At 38.0% G+C, this 24595-nt stretch overlaps 2 pseudogenes; both read right to left on the minus strand.

Annotated features, from left to right (window-relative positions):
* Positions 1–307: 307 nt before the first annotated feature.
* Positions 308–8227, minus strand: LOC143546586 (receptor-like protein EIX2; annotated as a pseudogene).
* Positions 8228–14526: 6299 nt separating this feature from the next.
* LOC143546564 (receptor-like protein EIX2) lies at positions 14527–17529 on the minus strand (annotated as a pseudogene).
* Positions 17530–24595: the final 7066 nt, after the last annotated feature.

The raw sequence follows: 24595 nt of genomic DNA on the forward strand, positions 1-24595 counted from the left end.
TAATATCTTTTTTTAAAATAAAATAGGATATTAATTTTTAGTATATTCCTATTTTATAGGATTTTCATATCAAATATTTGATGAGATTATGTTTTAATTTAATGAGATGTTATAACCCGTTTAAGAGCTATCTGGGTTTGTTGAGACACATACCATGAATTTTGGTTAAATCAATGAGAGGCCTCCATTTAAAAATTAAGAAATCTGGTGGCTTCCATAAAAAGGGGGAGCGACCACATCGCGACACATAGGATTTTTGGGTTTTCTTTTATATATATTATAGATTTGACTTATTATGTCAAAGAGGCTACAACGCATTTAACTTTTCTGTTACATTTTGGTAACCCAAGTTTATTGGTACCATATCTGCAACAAATCGAGACAATAATGTGTTACAGATCAAGAACAGATATAGTTTGACTTTTGAAGTCAAACGGGCTACCTATTGTCGGAGAAGAGCGAATGTATCAAATACCTTTCCCGTCTGAGCTATATTCCCGTCTGCCTGGAAGATCAAAAGCATCAAGAAATCCAAAAGGCCCGTTATTAACCGTGAGGCCCAATACACTCTCCAAGCTGATACATCCATCAGGTACACAACCAAATGTCAAAATACATAATCTATACATATTTTAATGCATGTTTACCTGCGTATTTGTTTGAAGTTAGATCCACAATAGAATCATTATCTTGGCCCGGGTGAAAGTGATATTTTATGGTGTAATCGGATAACGTTTTAACAATTTCAAGATCTTCTTAATTCTCTGCTTGAAGCATGTTATCTAAACGAGCCAAAACGCTATGAACAATTGGCAGCGTCTGCATATAACTACTCCAGGTTCATCTTTTGGATTGCCACTGCACTTACACACTGATGCCTACCGTAGCATTGAGCATAAGAACATCTGAAACCAATTGATGATTAATTAAAGTTTTAAACTTTTCATGAAATTACGCACAAAGGTGCTTGATGAAATTTCTGAACGATTGAGGTTTGACTTGTGATAACCCCTGACCAAGATATATATTAACTGCGTTGCATGCACAACAAATAGACATATGTTGTATGTTTGATTACAAGGATCGGCGGTCAGGCTCATCAAAGTCTCGGGGGAGGATGTCGAAGCACCCATGACTATGAGCAAACCGTCAGGTTTAGAGAAGACGAAGAAGATAAGCCCAGAGAGAAAAAACATAGTCAGCCTCGTAAAATTCTCAGGTTATATTCACATTGCTTCCTTCAATTTACCTAGATTTTTGTATATGCTCTTTGAATTGCCATTTGTAACCTGCATATGAATATTATGTCACCGTAATATGCTGATCGACAATTTTGACAGTGTAGGTGTAGGGGTATGGTATTAAACCCGGTTTACAATCCTAAATTTATTATATTTGGTTTGTTTTATTATATGGGCTAATACATTTGTTATTGGGCTGAGGAGGTTTGTGGAGGTAGCCCTAATTGGGCTAGGCCCATTAAGGTATCATGATGGTGGCCATGAGACTCTATATAAGGAGGTCTTCACCTCCTTATCAGGGGGTCATGCTCAGTAGGTGCCACCACCAGTTTTTGTGTCTGTGAACAAGAGATCTTCAAGATCATCTTAGCGGTCACCTCCACACCCCCAAAACGCCACTGCAGATCGCGAGCAGCCGGAGGAGAGGATCAGCAGACATGCGGTTCATTCATCTCGAAATCCGTGGAAGCTCCGTCATGGGTCAGGTCAGATTCCATTTCGTGTTTCGACATTGGCGCCATCAGTGGGACGGCAATGAACCACACTGGCCTCTCTTCTCGGCCCTCCGATCCGTTCATCAAAATCTCAGGAAGAACCACCAAGCTTTTGGGGGAAACCCTTAGATCTATGTTTTCAGATCTGGAAAATACTTCCAGATCTGGAAGATGCAGGAGGAAACCACCAAGCTTTTGGGGGAAATCCTTAGATCTGTGTTTTCAGATCTGGAAAATACTTCCAGATCTGGAAGAAACAGGAAGAAAACAACGAGCTTTTGGGGAAAACCCTCAGATCTGGGTTTTCAGATCTGGGTTCGTCCGAGCAGCAGCCACACCTCATATTCATAGGTTTATAAACCCTATCAGATCTGTTGGTTTTACATAAAACCTACCTGATGTGGATATTCAAAACCTTTGGGTCGCGCGCGCGCCCAGGCGATTACTCTGCGCCTCAGCGGGTCGCGCGCGCGCGCCCAGGCGATTACTCTGCGCCTCAGCGGGTCGCGCGCGCGCGCCCAGGCGATTACTCTGCGCCTCAGCGGGTCGCGCGCAGCGCCCAGGCAATTACTCTGCGCCACAGCGAGCGCGCGCCCAGGCAATTACTCTGCGCCACAGCGAGCGCGCGCGCGCGCCCAGGCGCTTACTCTGCGCCTCAGCGGGTCGCGCGCGCGCGCCCAGGCGATTACTCTGCGCCTCAGCGGGTCGCGCGCGCGCGCCCAGACATGAAGGCAGAGCATGCTCAAGCAATAAGCATGCTCAAGCAATAAGCATGCTCAAGCAGCAAGCATGCTCAAGCATCAAGCATGCTCAAGCATCAAGCATGCTCAAGCAATAAGCATGCTCAAGCAGCAAGCATGCTCAAGCATCAAGCATGCTCAAGCAGCAAGCATGCTCAAGCAGCAAGCATGCTCAAGCATCAAGCATGCTCAAGCAATAAGCATGCTCAAGCAGCAAGCATGCTCAAGCATCAAGCATGCTCAAGCAATAAGCATGCTCAAGCAGCAAGCATGCTCAAGCATCAAGCATGCTCAAGCAATAAGCATGCTCAAGCAGCAAGCATGCTCAAGCATCAAGCATGCTCAAGCAATAAACATGCCCAAGCAATAAGCATGCTCAAGCAGCAAGCATGCTCAAGCATCAAGCATGCTCAAGCAATAAGCATGCCCAAGCATCAAGCATGCTCAAGCAGCAAGCATGCTCAAGCAGCAAGCATGCTCAAGCATCAAGCATGCTCAAGCAATAAGCACGCTCACGCATATCACATGCTCACGCGTAACGCATGCTCACACATCACAGATGCTCACGCATTCAAAATCTTTAGATTACGCGTCCCACCGCGTATCAACTTCGGGTTCCGCATGCGCGCTCCCGGCGATCACTTCGCCACAGCAGTTTTGCATTCGCGCCACCGCATACAAGTTTTCGCATACATGTTTCGCACTTCCTTTTACTAATTTGAGCAATATGACAACATTATATTGACATCAAATTAAAAAGAAAGCGAAGTAAAACATACATGCGTGAGCTCCAAGCTCAAACGCGTTGACGAGTCTTAACTCTAAAACGTCAGGGCCTTAGCCCAAAAATATGAGCTTTAGCTCAAACTTAAAGGTTGGGAATCCTCATAATATCCCGTATGGCTACGCGCCAAACTTAAGGGTTGGGGACCCTCATAATATCCCATACGGCTCCGCGCCATAGGCTGGGAATCCTCACAATTTCCCATACGGCTCCGCGCCATAGGCTGCGAATCCTCACAATTTCCCATACGGCTCCGCGCTATACTTAAAGGTTGGGAATCCTCAATTTCCCATATGGCTCCCCGCCATACTTGAAGGTTGGGAATCCTCATAAACCCGTCGGCCACGCGCCAGCTTTTATTATCATTACTTTCATTGCCCGTAAGACGCCCCGCGCGCAGGTTTCCATTATTATTACAGCCCGTAAGACGCCCCGCGCGCAGGTTTACATTATTATTACAGCCCGTAAGACGCTTCGCGCGCAGGCTACTATTATTATTAACAGCCCGTAAGACGCCCCGCGCGCAGGTTTCCATTATTATTACAGCCCGTAAGACGCCCCGCGCGCAGGTTTCCATTATTATTACAGCCCGTAAGACGCCCCGCGCGCAGGTTTACATTATTATTACAGCCGTAAGACGCTTCGCGCGCAGGCTACTGTTATTATTACAGCTTGTAAGTCGCCTCACGCGCCAGCTCAGTTATTATTACAGCTCGTAAGTCGCCTCACGCGCCAGCTCAGTTATTACTCTTAGCTCGTAAGACGCCTCTCGCGCGCAGGCTTTATTATTTTCAGCTCGTAAGACGCCTCTCGCGCGCAGGCTTTATTATTTTCAGCTCGTAAGACGCCTCTCGCGCGCAGGCTTTATTATTTTCAGCTCGTAAGACGCCTCTCGCGCGCAGGCTTTATTATTTTCAGCTCGTAAGACGCCTCTCGCGCGCAGGCTTTATTATTTTCAGCTCGTAAGACGCCTCTCGCGCGCAGGCTTTATTATTTTTAGCTCGTAAGACGCCTCTCGCGCGCAGGCTTTATTATTCTCATCTCGTAAGACGCCACTCGCGCGCAGGCTTCATTGCTCAGCTTGTAAGACGCCTCTCCGCCGCATGCTTTATTACCCAGCTTGTAAGACGCCTCTCGCGCGCAGGCTTTATTTCTCAGCTCGTAAGACGCCTCTCGCGCGCAAGCTTTATTATCCTTATAACTCGACACCACCATTATCTTAAGGATCACAACGCGTCACCATCATGGAGAAAATCTCCCAGACTCAAGACAATAAAGATAAGGCCGAATAAAAGGGAAAAAACCGCCCTAACACCTTATAAAGTCCAACGCTCCACCTAAGCGCTTGCGCGCCCAGGAGCAACGCTGGACTTGGGGGGGCTTGTAGGGGTATGGTATTAAACCCGGTTTACAATCCTAAATTTATTATATTTGGTTTGTTTTATTATATGGGCTAATACATTTGTTATTGGGCTGAGGAGGTTTGTGGAGGTAGCCCTAATTGGGCTAGGCCCATTAGGGTATCATGATGGTGGCCATGAGACTTTATATAAGGAGGTCTTCACCTCCTTATCAGGGGGTCATGCTCAGTAGGTGCCACCACCAGTTTTTGTGTCTGTGAACAAGAGATCTTCAAGATCATCTTAGCGGTCACCTCCACACCCCCAAAACGCCACTGCAGATCGCGAGCAGCCGGAGGAGAGGATCAGCAGACCAGGATGCGGTTCATTCATCTCGAAATCCGTGGAAGCTCCGTCATGGGTCAGGTCAGATTCCATTTCGTGTTTCGACAGTAGGCTTTGAGGTAGAAGCACATGCTTTTAGATTCAAGTTGAAATACCTTGCAATTAAATAAATGGTTTTGTAACATTCAAAACTGCATAATATTTCTTTTTTTTATTTTGAATTTAGTGTTCTCCAAATGAAAATTAAGTACTTTAAGAATATCATGAATTTTTGAATACCTTAGATATATTATTCTATTAATTGGCACAAGGCAGGGAAATGGCCACCCATGGTGTTGGTGGCAACTTTATTCAAAAAACGCAAATAAGTAGTTCAAACCAACTTAAATACTAGAGACATCATACAACTATGTACAAGAAAACCTGTTCAATTTCGCAATGAACACCACCACCTCTACATAAACCTTGTCTTGCAAGCTTTCCAGAAAGTGAAAAAAAGCTTGTCTCGCATGCCGGTTGAGAAGTAAAGTGCCACACATCATCCAAAATCCGAGAGGGAAACCAGTGGCACCACCTATATAAAACCATTTCCGAAGGTCATCTGTCCCTTTCCTGTTATCCTCACTTTCAGCAGCCACGTGTGGTGCTTCTGATCCGTCATCTCCTGGACAATATTTGGTCAATGGAAGTCCACATAGTTCTACATTACCTGTGTATTTTGAAGGTTCAAAGGACTGTAGTTGAGTGCTAGATGGAATTCTCCCTGACAAGTTATTATATGACAGGTCTAGATAATCTAATAAATTCATCTGAGACATGCTTGGTGGTATCTCTCCTGAAAGATTGTTTCTTGATAAATCCAAAGCCAGAAGATTTCTCATATCACCAATTTTCTTTGGAATCTGCCCATGTAGAGCATTGTATGACAAGTTTAGTGCAACCAATTCATGGAGATTGGTTAGTTCACAAGGGATTTGTGCGGTTAGATTGTTCCTTGATAGATCAATGCCCTTAAAAAATTCTAAATTTGTGCTGAACTCACGTATGTTTCCTTGTCAATGGATCATTGCATGGTCAACATAATCAACCATATATCCATTGGGATCTAAATTTGGAACTTCATGTACATTGTGTTTATATAAGACTCCTTGAACCAAGGTAGCAAGATTATTCAAGCATGAGGGTATGGTTCCATAAAGCTTGTTCATTGACAAGTCAAGGATTTGAAGATTTGCAAGTTGGCATAATTGCAGAGGGATGTGTCCACGGAATTTGTTCGATGTTAGGCTAAGAACATACAGCCTTGATAAGCTCTCCCCTATCCAGAGAGGCACGGTACCAGTAAACTTGTTGGCCCCTACATCTAAAAATGTTAACATGGTGCAATTTTTTAATGACAAAGGTAATTTTCCAGATAGGTTGTTTTGTATAAAGACAACACCTCAAGTCCAATCAAAGACTTAATAGAGGCAGGAAGCCTTCCAGACAGATTGTTGCATCCTAGATTAAGAGCTTCAAGATCATTGAAATTCCTCAAACAGTTTGGAATTCTTCCGGTAAGTGAGTTATGGGAGAGATCTAGAAATCTTAAAAAGCCACCAGAAATTTGGCATAAAAAGGACAATCCTCCATAGAATTTGTTTCTGGAGAGATCTAAGTATGTTATAGTATATGGAACATTTGGTATATGACCATAAAAGTTGTTAGAACTCAAATCTATTGTTGAGAAAGGATTAGGGTCAAAGTTGGATAGTAAATCCAGTACTTCTCCACTGATGTTGTTTGCTGAGAGATTCAAATATGTCAATTGCGAAGGCCAAGAGTTCCAAAACTCCAAAGGAATTGTGTCAGAAATTGTATTATTGGCAACATTAAGGTGGTTAAGATTTTTAAAATTTTGAATCCATTTAGGGAATCGGGGCCCAAGGTTGCAGGAGCTCAGATCAATAGAATCTATATAAATATTTGACGTGTGAGATTCATTGAGAATGCCTTTTAGTGAGTTGTTTGAAAGATCAACTAAATGAAGCTTTGATTTCCCAATGTTTTCAGAGATGGCATCTTTAAGATAGTTGGAAGAAATTTCAAGAATGTTAAGCTTAGGTAGTTCCCACACCTTTTCACTTATTGATCCATTTAGCTCATTATGATCGAGGTACAGATCTTCCAGAGCAGAAAAAAACTGGATCTCATCAGATAATGACCCTGTGAACCGGCTGTATGAGGCATACAAAGTTTGTAATGCAACTAATGTACATCCAGACCAATTGTTGAGGAAATCAGGTAATTTGATAACAGCAAAATTGTAACTAAAATCTAAAGATGTCAAACTACAGAGATTACCAAAAAATTTTGAATCTAACATGTTTCTAGAGAGAGAAAGATCATGAAGTTTATTGCTAGTTAATGGCAACAACCAATGATACATGGATGAATTCAATTTGTTATCATCGAGATAAAGGGTATTGATAGATGATGAAGAAGAGTTGACAAATGAGGAAGAATATGGATGCATAACCTTTGCAAGCTCACATCCTGATAAAGTTAAATGCGATAGTTTTTGAAGACTTAGAATCACATTTACCCACTTATCTGCTTTAGCTAGAGAAGTACCATCCATATTGAGGTCCTTCAAATCAGACATATGAGACAACCAATCTATGGTTTCTACTATACAACTTGTAAGGTTTTCAAGTGAAAGGTGTTGCAAGTTTGTGAGGTTTCCAAGTTCCGGAGGAATACAGGTTCCGTTTAAAAATTGGTTGTAAGACAGGTCAAGATATGTTAATTTGGTCAATGAACCAATGGATTTGGGAATGCTTCCACTAAAAGAGTTAAAGGAAAGATCAAGAAAGTTTAACTGAGAAATGGAACCAATGGATGTGTGAATGGTTCCATTAAAATAATTCCCAGCAAGGTTAAGATAACTCAAGTTGCTTAAGTTGAGCAAAGAAGGGCCAAGTTTACCTCCAAGTCCATCGTGGGAAAGATCAAGGTCTGTGACATGACCCGTTTGGTTGTTGCACGTAACTCTTTCCCATTCACAACACTCATAGTCTTCTTCCGTTTCAATTTCCATGTATAGAGATTGTCATAAGGGTTTTGAAGGTGAGCTTTAAAATCAAGAAGAGCATCTCTCCGTATCAATACACTTATAACAAGTAGCTGCTGGTATGAGCCGATGGCTAGCGGAAGTGGAAGTTGAAATTTTTATCCGTAGCAAGAGAAGTGAGAAAATAAACAAAATAAGATGCAGAAACATTTGGCAAATCTTATTTGTCATTGTGTTGTATGAAAGTGTGATCTTTAAGTGTTTTTCTTTTGTCTAAAACATCAACATGTATACCCAATTTATATAAACAGAGTTTGAAGACACAAGCTTCACATTTGTTATAGTTTAACCCCTAAATTGTATTTGAAATTTTGAATCCTAAAAAGATCTTTTGTGGCCCAGTTGAAATCTAATTTCATCAATTATGTGTATAAGTTATTTGCCCCAAGTTACACGTCGAGATGCTTGAGTCTTGGCAATTTGTAGTTATTAGATTATATCTGCTTTGTGTCATTTTTGTCCTAAAAACAGGGGCGGCCCAACCATTTTAGAGGCCTAAAGCGAAAACCAAAACCGAGGCCTTTTCAAAAGAGAGATTATTGATTTAACAACCATGTCAGTTCGGATCCAAAAATAATAAGCAACAAAGCTAATTTGTAGTACTTCTAACTATATCAAGATGAATAGAATTCAAGAATTGAGTTGCAAAATAAGTTAAGGATACGACACCTAAGTTGAGAAAACTTACCCCGCAACCGTAGGTATATTAACAGTCTCACTTGGTTCAATACTTCAAAACTCTACATATCCTTTCGCGCCAAGAACTTCTGAAATCATTCATTGAAACACATTAATAATAATAGCCTTGATTAGAACCAATCAATCATTTGACAGAACTAAGGGACTAACCATTCCATGATCAGCAGATTTTATATCCATATCCTGGAATCTATAAGTGACATTAAAATCAACATTTCATCTTTTAAAAATGGATATTCTTAAGCTAGTATCATCATCCTAATATACACAACAATAAGTAACTCCTCAAATAAAAAATATAATAATATTAACAAATATATTTCAGCCACATGAATTTTTGATCAAATTAAAGTAGAAACTAGCATTACAAAGTTAGCCTGCATATTAGTTTCAACTTGATAAAATCCCATGTTGCGTTCTGGAAAAAGATAGAAAGGAGTGAATAATAGATTAACAGATAATTATCAAACTAACAGGACAATTGAGAACTATTAACTGATTGCAAATCAATAATTTGCATATTGCATACAATCAAGAACAGTAACAGATTTTGTAGTCTAGAAGTACCCAAATAAATCAATGTCTGGCTATTTCAGTTAACAAATTTACATTTGCAAATTTGAATCCCGACGATTGATCTCGAATTTACTTTCCTATTAGCATTTGCTATTTTTCTCTAATGGAATCCTATTAGACATTTAATTTGCTGCCAAAATTTTAGTTTTAATACATATAACTAAAAAGGGAAACTCGATGATTGATCTCGAATTTACTTTCCTATTGTCATTTGCTGTTTTTCTCTAATGGAATCTTGTTAGACATTTAATTTGCAGCAAAAATTTTAGTTTTAATACATGTTACTAAAAAAGGAAACTTGAAAAATGGGGTCTTAAATTGTGGGAGGTCTCAAGCCCTAGCTTCACCTAGAATGCTTGTTGGGCTGGCCCTGCCTAAAAATATGTGATGAAGGGAGTATAAAGAAACCAATCCATATTGGAATAGTAATAGACAGCCTATATTATACATATAGTTCCAAAAGTTGTATTAAAATTGATATTAACACAATAGTTGGAACATAGACATGAAATATGGCTGTGAGCCAAAGATAACAAACTGGTCTAAAAATTAAGATGCACTAATTGATTTCGGTTTGGTCAAATTTGGTCTAAATTGTTCTCAAGTGGAAAAGGATCAGTTCGGTTTGAAACAAACTTTAATCAGTTCGGTTCTGTGTTAACCTGTTCCAACTAGGGGTGGCAAACGGGTTGGGTTGGGTCGAAACGGGTCATGGGTCGGAACAGGTTAGGGTCGAAACGGGTTAGGGTGGGAATGGGTCAACTAAAAAAAGGGTTGTTTTGGTTCGGGTCAGAACGGGGTCCGGGTCGGAATGGGTAAAGGTCGGAACCGGTCAAAACGGGTTTCGATTTTTTGTTAAAGAACGAGGACAATGGAGGAAACGTTTTAGTTTTTTTTTTACATTTTTTGGTTTTTATTTATATTTTGAGTTATGCGTTTTTGTTAGTTTTTTTGAATTTTTTTTGGAGGGGTTTTTATTAATAAAAATCATAACTCAAAATATAAATCAAAACTAATAAAATCAACATTTTATTAATAAAAACCCCTCCAAAAAAATTCAAAAAAACTAATAAAAAAATCATAACTAAAAATATAAATCAATAACGAAAAATGTAAAAAAAACTAAAACGTTTCCTCCATTGTCCTCGTTCTTCATAAAAAAATATAAAAATAAAAATAAAAAACCCCGAGAAATGAACTGAAACCGAAAGTCAACGAAAACGAAACATAAATCAAAACTGAACCGAATTGATCGAAACCGGAAAAATCAATCAAAACGAAACTAAAAAACTGAAGCCGAACAGAAATGAAACTGAAAAAGCAAACCACAACGAAACAAAAGGCCGAAAACAAATCCAAACCGACCAAAAACAAACAAAAGAAACCGAAACCCAACACGTTCATTGCTCCAAAACCGACCAAAAAGAAACAAAGGAAACCGAAACCCAACCTGTCCAGTACGAAAACTTGTGTCGGCTCAAAACCTAAACCAAACTCGTTCCAATCCAAAACTCGTTTCAACCTGAGCTTGCCACTTTTCCTTAAGACATTAACCCACATCGACCCATTTCTTTAACTTTGCCGACCCATTTTGACCCGAAAATAAAAAGGTGGAATTTCAAGTGACCCATTTTGACCCATCTTATTAAAATCTATAACCTAAACCAACCCATATGATTTTTAAAACAACTTAAATTGACCCATTTGAAATGGTTTGGGTCAAGATTGCCACCCCTAATCCCAACCAGCTTCAATGGAGGAGTTCTCAAACCGCGGTTCGGATTGAAATCCAGACCGGTTTATATGTTCACCTCTAAAATCAAGTACGACTAATTTCTTGTAAATGATTATTTTTCTCAAATTCCGACATTTTCAAATATGAACTAGCTTTCTCTGTATATCTTTTTTTTGTAGGTGTTTCTAGAACTCTAGAAAATTATCTTGAAATGCAAACAGCAATTGGTAACGTGTTCAGACTTATTCGGTTTTGCAGATCACAAACAAGCAGGATCGAGAAGCTACGAATGAAGCACCATAGCAGGCTTCCTATCTGCAGGAGTTTTAGTTAAAATTGGTTATCCTTTGATGTTTATATTTAAGTGTTTATAATTTTGTTTTCATTATAATATGTGGTAAATTAGTTATGTTTAACTTTTAGGCCAAAGTATACTGTGATAGTATTAGTTTAAAACCTCAGGGTGTGTTTGCTCTGCCAAATTCAATGGTAATAGAATCTGAATTCCATTTCTTAAATGGTATATGAATCTAATATTGTAAAATGATATATCCAAACGCGGTTGAAAACATCTAATTTCATCAATTATGTGCATCACGTATTTGCCCCAAATTACAAGTCTAAAGTCTTGAGTCTTGGCAATTTGTACTTGCCAGATTTTTCAACCTGCTTGTGACATTTATGTCCTAAAAGTATGTGATAAAGGCAGTCCGAAGAAACCAATCAATTTGTTGGAATAATAATTGGTGATATAGACAGCCTATATATGATAAATACATACAACATTTTATTTTTTAGTTAAGAATCAGTTTCAGGTGCACAAATTGGTTTCTGGGCCCAAATTGATTTATGTTGAAACCGGTTCAGTTTTGGTCGAAGATGGTCAAAACCGGTTTTGCCCAATCCAGGTTTGGTTGATAGCTTTCAAGTGAAAAAGATCGGTTTGGTTAGAAACTGATTTTAACCGGTTCGGGTTACTTTTAACCTGTTCCAAACCGGTTTCAACTGAGGAGTTCTCAAACCAATATCAAACAACGGTTTTGTTTGAAAACTGGTTCCGGTTCACAAACTAGTTTATATGTTCACTTCTAAAATCTGTATGACTAATTCCTTTTAAACGATTATCATTCTGTATATCTTTTTCTTGTTGATGTTTCTAGAATTCAAAGAATAGTTTTTGACCATCAAATTATTGGACTGCCAATTGCAGCAGTTTTGGTTAAAATTGCTTGTCCTTTGACTAACATATTCAAGTATTTGTATAGGTTATTTGTCCCAAATTACACTCCTAAAAGTCTTGGCAATTTGTACTTACTAGAATTTTTTCCACCGGCTTGTGACATTTCTGTCCTAAAATTAAAGATGTGATAAAGGCAGTCCAAAGAAACCAATCCATTCATTTTACATATGGTTCTAAAATGATATTAGAATTGATCTATTATCACAATAATTTGAGCAAAAACAAGAAATATATCTTCCTGAACTGTGACACAAATCTAAGAATCTAATCTAAAAACATGGAAACTTAAACTTAATCGATCTGTAGAATAATATTTAGTTATTATGCGCAACCTCACCGCCTCCACCCCCCTGTGCCTGATAGTGTTTGGGGTAGCGATGGTGGAGGTGGCGACTGACAATCAGGGGCATAGGTGTGGTAGGACAGTGGTGGTGCACGCGACCAGTAGGTGGTGGTGGTTGTGATACATTTCAATTCTTTTATGACTGTTTTGTCACTCGAATCCATTACAAATTTATATAATTTTAATGGACTTCATTTATATTCCAAATCTTTGGACAATTTTTAGTTTTAAACGCAATTCCTTCAAATTTCAATTCCTTTAATAACTTCTAATTTCTATACGAAAAAAAGTTTCGTGAACCAAACGCACCGTTTGAGTTGAGCCGGTAGTTTCTGGCACGACCCATTAACAAGACATGGCACAAAGTTAATACTTTGCATTTACAAGTCTAAGAGCATCTCCAATGCTCGTCTTTTGAATGTTTTGAGCAAAAACAACCAAATATATTATATTTGACTTTTGAAGTCAAACAGGCTACAATGCATTTAAGTTGCTTATTGTTATATTTTCGTAGGCCAAGTTTTTCGGTCATTACAGATTAGTAGTTTTCCATCAACTTTGCACCATATCTGCAACAAATCAAGAAAATAATATGTTACAGATCAAGAACAGATAAAGTTTGACTTTTGAAGTCAAACGGGCTACTTATGGAGGGAGAAGCGTAAACGGGTCAGATACTTTTCAAGGGCATAATCGGCCCAGTTCACATTAACTAAAATTGGAAAAGAAATCTTTAGATATTGTAATACACTTTAATATTAGTAAAAACTCAAGACTTTATACATATATATCTCATTTCCTACCATAACTTAAAAGTAAATATAAATATCAACAAAATCAGAGAAAAATTTTGGGGAATTTTTTTTTTTTTTTGTCAAAAATTGGGTTCCAATATGTAGAAACATAGATATTACATCAATATAGCAGGTAGGCGGGCAACAAGTTGCGCCTAATCATATTCTAATGTCTACAGCCTAATCATATTCTAATGTCTCCTTGAGGATATTAGTTGGTGGACCCTTAAAGCTCTTATTATTTAAAATTGATGATTATGTATGGGGCTGAACTTAATCAGATTTCACTTTGCTTCATTGTGTTTAATTTATGCACACAAGGTGCTCGACGAAACGTCTGTGTGAAAACGGTTAGAATTGGCGTGAACTGAATCACATAAACGTTGTTCATTGATCTGGCTTTGATATTTGTAGCGATGCTGATTTGTTTTAGTCATATCCTTAAAGTTGCTTAAAGGCCTATCACAACTTGAATCCATTTCTAGTAGCTTAAAAGTTTTTTGCAGGAAGTTAATGAATGTATGTTATTAAGGATTTAGCCAAAGCCTTTGATATCTTTTGGATTTCAGTTTTGCAGTTGCGTGTGACGGGAGTTCATATCAACCTCAATTGGCTTAATTCATGAATTAAACGGGTTAATGGCTAAATTCATCTTTAATTCACTCATGTATGCTTAAAATAACCGATTTTCATACAAAAAACGAGATAGGAAGCAAATCGAACTAAGGATTCTGTGCAGGTCATCCAACACGTCACGTGGCCATGAGGGGGCCTCCCCGTCGTGCGGCACCCGGGTGCAAGGGGGTACAAATTTCATTTTTGACGGATTTAGTCCTTGTGGTTTGATATTTGGCTAATTATTGAACTATTTATGAAATAAACAAGATATAAACAATATATAAAGCATGAGGGCCTAAAGTGAACATAAGAATATTGATTACTTATAAATGCAAAGTATTATTAAAGATTTTGATCCGAATAAGGTTCGTACAATGACAAAACGAAAACAAACGAATACGGTAACACCCGAAATATTACAAATAAGTAGTTCAAAACAACTTAAGTACCAGAGAGAACAAACAACTATTTACAAGCAAACCTTTTCAAGTTTGCAATGAACACCACCACCTCTACATAAACCATGTCTTGCAAGCTTTCCAGAAAGTGAAAAGAAAAGGCATATCTCGCACCATGGTTGAGAAGTAAAGTGCCACATACTATCCAAAATCCGATAGGGAAACCAATGGCACCGCCTATATAATACCATTTCCAAAGGTCATCTAATTCTTTCCAGTCATCCTCACTTTCACCTACCGCATGCGGTACTTCTGAACCTTTATCTCCTGGACAATATTTGGTTAAGGGAGGTCCACATAGTCCTGCATTTCCTATGTATCTTGAAGGTTCAAAGGATTGGAGTTGAGTGCTAGATGGAATTCTCCCTGACATGTTATTATATGACACGTCTAGATAATCTATCAAATTCATATCGGACATGCTTGATGGTATCACTCCTAAAAGGTTGTTTCTTGATAAATCCAAAGCTAGAAGGTTTCTCATTTCACCAAACTTCCAGGGAATCTTCCCATCTAAAGCATTGTTTGACAAGTTCAGTGCAATCAATCCATGAAGGTCGGTTAGTTCATAGGGGATTTGTCCTGTTAGATTGTTTCTTGATAGATCAATGCCCTTTAAAAGTCCGAGATTTGTGCTGAATTCACGTATATTTCCATGCCAACGGATCATTGCATGGTCCACATATATTTGGTCAATACCTTTTAAAAAAGAATACCGATCCCAAACTATATGTACATTTTGTTGATCTAAGAATCCTTGTTGAACCATAGTAGTAAGATTATTAATGCATAACGGTATGGTTCCATAAAGATTGTTCATTGACAAGTCTAGCATTTGAAGATTTGCAAGTTGACATAACTGTGAAGAGATGGTTCCTAGGAGCTTGTTTGATGTTAGGATAAGAACATACAACCTTGATAAGCTTTCCCCTATCCAAAGAGGAACGCTACCAGTAAACTTATTTGCCCCTAAGTCCAAAAAAGTTAACTCCATGCATTTTTTTAATGACGAAGACAACTTTCCAGAGAAGTTGTTGTTGTGTAAAGACAACACCTCAAGCCCAATCAAATATCCAATGGAGGCAGGGAGACTTCCAGACAAATTGTTGTATTATAGATTAAGAACTTTAAGATCTTTGAAATGCCACAGACAATCCGGAAGTTTTCCTGTAAATGAGTTATGCGAGAGGTCTAAATATCTTAGGAACCCATTAGAAATTTTGCATATAAAGGATATTCCACCGTGGAAATTATTTCCGGAAAGATCTAAGTATGCTGAAGTATATGGAACTTTCGGTATATGACCATTAAAGTTGTTAGAACTCAAATCTATTATTATTGGGGAACTATAAGGGCCAAAGCTGGATAGTAAATCTGGTACCTCTCCACTGATGTCGTTGGTTGAGAGATTCAAATATGTTAACTGAAAATGCCAATTGTTCCAAAACTCCGGCGGAATTGTGTCGGAAATTTTATTACGAGCAACATTAAGGTGGGCAAGATTTTTAATATTTTGAATCCATTTAGGGAAGCAGGGCCCTAGGTTGCAGGAGCTCAAATCAATATAATCTATAGAAGAAAGGTTTGGCATGTGAGCTTCGGAAAGAACTCCTTTGATGGAGTTGTTTGAAAGATAAATCTGATGAAGTATTGATTTCCCAATGTTTTCGGATATTGCACCACTAAGATAGTTGAAAGAAATGGCAAGAGTTTGAAGCTTGGGTAGCTCCCACACCTCTTCACTTATTGATCCATTTAACTCGTTATGATCAAGGTACAGATCTTCCAGAAAAAGTTTGTATCTGACCAGATAATGACCCTATGAACTGGTTGTGTGAAGCATACAAATGTTGTAATGCTACCGATGTACATCCAGACCAGTTCTTAAAGAAATCAAGAAATTTGACAACAGCAGCATTGTAACTAAAATCTAAAGATGTCAAACTGCAGACATTACCTAAAGATTTGCCATCTAACATGTTTTTAGAGAGATAAAGGTCACGAAGCTTAGTGCTAGTTAATGGCAACAACCAATGATAGATGGATGAGTTGAGATTGTTATCACTGAGATGAAGGGTAACAATAGATGACGAAAAAGAGTTGACAAATGATGAAGAGTATGGATGGATAACTTGCGAGAGGTCACATCCCGCTAAACTTAAATATGATAGTTTTTTAAGACCTAGAATCGCATTTACCCAATTATTTGTTTTGGCCAGAGAAGTACCATCCATTACAAGGTAGTTCAAATCATGCATATGTGACAACCAATCTATGTTATCAACTTTACAGTTAAATAGGTATCCAAGTGAAAGTTCTTTCAAGTTTGTGAGATTTCCCAGTTCTGGGGAAACGCAGGTTCCATTTAAAAAAAAGTTGCCACAGAGGTCAAGAAATGTTAGTTTCCTCAAAGAACCAATGGATGTGGGAATGCTTCCGCTAAAAGAATTGAAAGATAGGTCAAGATAGCTTAGTTGAGCCAAGGAACCGATGAACATGGGATGGTTCCGCTAAAAGAATTAGAGGAAAGGTCAAGATACTCTAACTGTGTCATGGAACCAATAAACATGGGAATGGTACCATTAAAAGAATTCCCTCCTAGGTCAAGATAACTCAAGTGGCATAAGTTGAGCAAAGAAGGGCTGATCTTACCTTTAAAACTATAGTAGGAAAGATGAAGTTGTGTGATATGACCTGTTTGGTGATTGCATGTAACTCCATCCCATTTACAACACTCATAGTCTTCTTTCTTTATAGATGTCCATTTACAACACTCATAGTCTTCTTTCTTTATAGATGTCCATGTACTGAGCCATCTCTCAAGGTCTTGAATGTGAGCTTTGAGATCAAGAAGGGCATCTCTCTCCTTGTTGATACACTTATAAAGAGCATTTGCTGGTACGAGTTTGTGGCTAAAGGAAGCAGAAGTTGTAGTTTTTATCCATAGCAAGAGAAGTGAGAAAATAAAGAAAACAAGATGCAGAAACTTATGGCAAGTGTTATGTGTCATTGTGTTGCATCAAACTGTGATCTTTTTTTTTTCTTTTATCTATAACATCAGCATGTATGCCCAGATTTATATAAACAGAGATTGAAGAGAGAAGCCTCACATTTGTTTTAGTTTGACCCCAAAATTGTATTTGAATCCTGAAGGATCTAATTTGATCAATCATGTGCATAAGTTTTGCCCCCAAATTACCAGTCCAATGGCTTGAGTCCTGGCGAGTTGTACTTACTAGATTTTTTCCACATTGTGACATTTTTGTCCTAAAATACGTGATAAAGGAAGTCTAAAGAAGCCAATCCATTCAGTGTAATAATAATCGGTTATTACATGATATAGATAGCCTATTTAGTATACTGGCATATAATTCAAAATGGTATTAGAATTAATCTATTAACACAATAATTAGAAATTAGAACATAGCATGAAAGGTTACTGCGAGCCATAATTTAGATGCAAATTCAAACGTAATCTGTAGTATAATCATTGTAATCTCTGAGTAATAATTAAATGCATAATATATGTATTTTAGTTAAGAAATGCTAAGAAATTAGTTTCTGGGCCCAAATCAATTCCGGTTGAAACGGCTTCAGTTTTGGTCAAAGATGGTCAAAACATGTTGGCAAGTCATTATGACTTTAATTCTTTGCTAATGCTTATTTTCCTGTACATCTTTTTCTTATTGATGTTTCTTTCTGCTTGATGAACTCCAATCTCCAAGTTTTCTTGAGATGCTTGCAAACATGATCAAATAATTAGACCATAGCAGGCTTCCTATTGCAACATTTTTTTGTTAAAATTGCTTGTCATTTAACGTTAATATTCAAGTGTTTATTATTCAAAAAAATTGGTCTAAGACAACTTTTATTTCATAAAAAAAAGCAATATCAGGTGAAGTTGCATTAGACCTAATGCAACATTTTTGTTAGATAACGCAACTATTTATTTCAAAGGCAACCTTTCTAAATGTGCGTTATAAAAAAATTGCATTAGGTCTAATGCAACTTCACCTAATGCATTTTTATTTGTGAAATAAAGGTTGCCTTAGTCCATTTTTTTATAGTTCATTATAGTGTGTAGTAAATCAATTACTATAGTTTGACTCCTAAATTGTATTCGAATCCAATGTAAAAATTAAGATCTTATCCTAACCCGGCTGAAAATGTTTAATTTCATCAATTATGCGTATAAGCTATTTGTCCCAAATTACTCGTCCGAAAATCTTGGCAAATTGTGCTTATCAGATTTTTTCCACCTTGTGACACGTTAAGCAAAAAGATGAAATAGAATTTCCTGTATGGAAACTGTGAGCCAAAATTAAGAAACTGGTCTAATTAAAAAGATGGAAATTTAAAGGTAATTCGAATAAATAATTAGTAATCATGATCAGCCTCACCCTCTCTGCCACCCTGCCCGTAGATCACTGCCACGTTTAATGAAGGTGGTAGCCGCGGTACCTAGAATGAATGACGGTGGCACCGTGGTGGTTAGGGCCTGGGACTACCGGACTAGGGTGGCGGCACCGATGTTCATGGGGTAGTATGATAATTGCTAATAATAAACCTAATATCCAACATGATAGTGGTGGTTCAACCCGTCGGTAGTGGTCATTATGATAGATTTCAATTCTTTTGACGAGTTATGCCACTCAAATTCATTACAGTTTAAATTCTTTTAATGGACTCTAATAATTATTATTTTACAATATATAATTAAAAAGTTTGGTGCCGCAAGTGGCCTATTGGGCCACTTAGCGGCACCGTATTGGTCATAAACGTAATGGACACCGATCAAATGTCAATTTTTTTTGTTTTGTTTCCGGGACCCTACAAATCTAAAAGGAACTTACTTAGTTCGCACAGACTCGCTGCCACATGACCAACAACGCTACCGAAGGAACCCACCCCCCCCCCCTTCCCAAATTGGTCGTTGGTCCACCTCAAGTTATATATATATATTTTCGGGTTTTAGTTCCAGTACCGTAAGTACATAAACAAAACCGGCTGAATTCGTGTCAAGTTACCACCTCAATATTCATGACCAACAACGCTTGGGTTTTACTACCGCCCGGGTTTGCCAACCAAATAAACATCGTCTTAAATATTTTGTTTTCTTATATGTTAATGTCTTTATAAATTAATTTCACGAATTAATTTTTTGGGTTTTAACCCTCAAATTTTACCAACGGTGTCTATATCGTACGAACGCAGCCGGTACTTACCGAATTTGTGTTGACTCACCGGCGTAACTCTCAGGTTTTCCCAACGCCCGGGTTTCAACGCTGATGTTTTGCTAGCTGCCCCGGCGCGGGTAGAAAAACTAGTTCATTTATATTATAAATCTTGAGAAAATTTTAAATCCAAACGCAATTCCTTACAACTTCTAATTACTATGTAAAAAAAAGATTTCGTGAACCAAATGCAATGTTTTGAGTAGGGTTCGCAATTTTTTACACAACCCGTTTGCAAGTCAAGACACAAAGTTAAGCGGGTTTTGGTTTCACATTAATAGATTTCGTGTCATAAATAGGCTCACACATTTATGACATGATTAAAGTCATGTCCAGTCATTCATGCTATTGAAGATGTTACATTAAATTGTGATAAACAAGTCATGTCGTGTAACCTGTTTGTTAACTGGTCTGTTTGGTACCCATGTTAATTGCCATGTCTACCTCGCGCATTTAACGCAACTAGACACGTTTAGCCAGCCATACATTTGAGTCAACTAATTTATGTAAAATCGATATTTCAAATTAAACTTGACTCAAGTCTTGGCAATTTGTACTTATTAGATGATTTTCTTTTTCCTATAATATTGTGTGCTATGAATTTAACAAAGGAACTTGCACACCCCATAAAAAAAACAACAGATTCAATAAAATAAGTTATAAGATATTGGTTGATATACTAGTTAGCCCATATCTCATAAAATTCGATATTAATTAGAATATAAATATGAAATCTTACCATTCAATTGTTATTAAAAAATAAATAAATAAAACTATTTAGTATTCTGTTTTGCAGTTTAGAAACAGGTAGCGGCGTACTGAAATGTTGTCCGCTTGCCTTCTGTCTCGATGTAATCATTACTTTTTTAATTACAAATAATATAAATATAAGACATGTTTAAATCTTTGTTAAAAAAATAAAATAAGTCTCTTCTTCATGATCTTTACAGACTACAACACTAGTTCATTAACATCTTGACTCTTTACAGATGGACAACCTCTTCCACAGCCCCATCCAAATCCACCCGATTTGAACTCAGTGTTTACAACTGTGTAGTTTCTTCAGCCTCTTCTTATCTTGACAACCCAAGACTCCCAAGAGCCCAATTCCACCAAACAAGAAAACCAGCTACTGCCTTCAGCATTTTCTTTAACGAATCCAAAGCCACCTGCTTTAACGAATCCTTTCTGTTCTATTTTCACGCACCTCTTTTGGTTAGACTCTTAACATGAAACAATCCAATCAAGGACTGCTCCGGGTTTTTTTAATCACCTCCAACAGCTACAGAACATCAATGTTCATCCGTCACCACCTTCGTACTTCCCTGAGACAACGGCTGACCTGAACCACCTCTGTCTCCGTATTCTGTTGTTTTCTAGCCTCCGGAGATATGTATGTGTAGCAACACCCCATGGTTGTGACCCGAACTAGCAGCTAAACAAGTTGCAGTTACAATCGACCCACACACGCTTCAGCTGCGATGGATTTCCGCACCCGAAGGTTACTCGCGTGCCCTTGATGCTAGACTGTCGCTATCTAGTCAAAAATAATATAAATCAGTGTCCTAATCACCTTAAACTAGTCAGTGTAAGTAGGGTGTCGAACCACGAGGAGTATGTGGTCAATGTAAAGTGTAAACGATTCCTAACATTATGAAGTAATTCAATTAAAGTGTTGATCACACTAGCAAACAGTTTGGTTTTATAATAACTGAACAAGTAATCAAAGATTTAATCAAGTAACAAGGACAAATCACACCCGGGAATCCAAGTAAGCAATCAAACAGCAATCTCATGCAACTTAACAGATAAACTATCCTGTGTCAACTACAGACTGACTAATCGGTTAAACCTTAGGCATCCACGCTCGCTAACACACGGCACTGGTTATCAACCGCTCGCTGCGAGTGTGACTCAAATAAGGGCAAACGTATGCTTTCTCGCAATTAACAAGTCAAAACAATCCTATAAGCAATTATCATAGCAACTGGCACACTAATCGTTCCGATCGAATTAAACCTAAACTAACGTTGTGCACAATAATACTAGACATCAATACTTATAAATTAACAAAAGACAATTACAATTAGTTGTTCTAGTACATAAGAAAATAACTGAAAGATTACAAACTATATATCCCAGTTATGATTTGAGAAGATTAGCCGCTCATGGTGTCGATGGAATCTTCAATCTTCATGGAGTCCGGAGTTGATTTAATGGAATAATAGTGGTATTCCTCTCCAAGAATTGTTTCCAGCCTCCAGAGATGTTTTTTTCTCAAACCCTAACTTTTTCCTTATATAGGGTTTTAAAATAGCGACTCCCCGTAGTTTATTTTGGTCTAACATATGGTACTCTAGTTTTAGCAAATGGTACTCTGGCTCAGCAAATGGTACTCTAATGATACTCTAAATCAACAAACCATACTTTAAAAACTCCTGATGTACGCTCCTCTTATGCTTAGTACATGATACTCTATTTTCAGCATATGATAGTCTGAAATCAGCTTTTACACAAATCCTCCGGTTTTGATCATACACTATCACACATCATCCCGGGTCTTCATTCTGTGCTCGTACAGGTCCATATTAACTGCTTTAATCACCTATGACCTGAAATATAACAAACACGTATGAAGTACCAAAGTTCATGAAATGAACAACTAAAACAAGTAAAATAAACACACGAACTATGTACAAATTAACCAAACATCAGCCCTTCAGAATTCAACTATCAACACGGCACTTGTTTAACCAACAATAAACAGATTTGATCCAAAACCCGAAATGTGAAACATGTTTTAGCATAAAACAATAATCATGATATATAGTCAGATAGAGGCATTGATAAAATACTACTATTGATAAATAAGCAGCTTGGAATCGGCACTAATAACTTAGTCATTCTTATACCTTGATGCTTCGGGTTTATAACACAACGTAAATCAGAAAAAAAAGACCAGAATTTGATTTTGTTTCAGGCATCCAAACAACCAACATCTCTTATCATTTATTTATTATTTAATTACATTGTTAAAAATACTACCCACTGTTTTGTTTTGTTATAATTAGATTGGGGGGGCGCTATACAAACTATTCTCCAATTTTCTATTTAACACAAGCGAGGAAATGACCACCCATGGTGTTGGTGGCATTTTTATTCACAAAACCCAATCCAAATACAAGAAAAACATTACATCTTTTATTGCTACTACACTTGTATCCTTGAAATACAAACAAGATTAAGTAGTTCAAAAGCACTTAATTACTAGAGACACCATACATAAACCATGTTTTTCAAGCTATCCAGAAAGTGAAAAACGCATGTCTCCCACGGCGATTTAGAAGTAAAGTGCCACACACCATCCAAAATCCGACTGGGAAACCAATGGCACCCCTATATAAAACCATCTCCAAAGTTCATCTATTTCTTTCCTGTTGTTCTCACTTTCACCTACCACAAGTGATACCTCTATATCATCATCTTGACATTGGTTGGGCAACGGAAGTCCACAAAGTTCTGTATTCCCTGTGTAACTTGAAGGTTCAAAGGATTGGAGTTGAGTGCTAGATGGAATTCTCCCTGACAGGTTATTGTAAGACACATCTATATATTCTAATAAATTCATTTCGGACATGCTTGATGGTATCTTTCCTGAAAGATTGTTTCTTGATAAATCCAAAGCCAAAAGGTTTCTAATCTCACCAATTTTTAATGGAATAGTCCCAAGAAGATCATTGTTTGACAAGTTCAGTGCAATCAATCCATGGAGATCAGTTAGTTCGTAAGGAATTTGTCCTTTTAAATTGTTTCCTGATATATCTATTCCTGATATATTCCATTGTTGAGGCCTTGAAAGACAACACAAACAGCAAAAGGCCTCAACAATGGTTGATGATCCATGGAGATTACCAACCTCCCCGTTTGCAAGACCTAGCTTTGACCCACAACCTTTAGCCAAGGTTCCATTCTCACAATTCTCACCATCACTAAGTCTATGGTCTAACCAAAGAAGCAGGCCACAAAGAAAATCCCCACCCAGAACCATGGGTACCTCTTCCAGCAACCCTTCATCATCAAAAACCAAAGAAACATTCAGAAAGCACACCTATGATGACAACATGATGATGGCCTCATCAGTTGCTCCATTGGATCTTCCGATCCCGAAAGACGACCCCATCACCACCCTGCTACACAAGCTAGCTACAAAAGACTCTCCAAGGGTCCTGCCATGTATTGCCTCCAACATGACTGTCGACTCAGATGATGAATCTGACAAGTCAGAGGATGAGGAAATACCCAACCCAAGTGAAGCATTCGAGCACTTGTTCATGAATGAACAAGAAACCACAGTCAGAAACGATATCGATTCAGATGTCGAAGATGCAGCTTCACAGATAGAAACCCTGAACAAACCAAACATCCCAAGATCGGACTCCAACATAAAGTTCACCTTTGATGACATTTCCCCGTCACAGTGGCGTGAAATAATTGTAGAGATGCATACGTGGTGTGCAGCCGAATTACAATACTACGAAATTGATGTCGTCATTAAAAGATTCTTGGCCAGGTGCCAAGGAAGACGTAGAGACTGGTACCTAAGTCTTGGTGAATACAGACAGATACAACTTCAACTGCTCCGATCACCAGAAGAACTCATCCACGTGATACACAACGAATTCATTGGGAATCCCCTTGATCATAAGGTTCGCGCACGTGATGAATTCTTAAAAATGAAGTGCTGTTCGTTCCATCCAAAAGATCTCGAGATACATTATAACCGTATGTCAGAACGGTTTTACTGTCTTAATGGCGTAGACGACGCAAATCTCAAGCAGATCT

This window comes from Bidens hawaiensis, unplaced genomic scaffold (assembly GCF_021521415.1).
Source record: "Bidens hawaiensis isolate Kalapana, Puna unplaced genomic scaffold, B.hawaiensis_p1.1 tig00014404_1, whole genome shotgun sequence".
Classification (NCBI taxonomy): Eukaryota; Viridiplantae; Streptophyta; class Magnoliopsida; order Asterales; family Asteraceae; genus Bidens; species Bidens hawaiensis.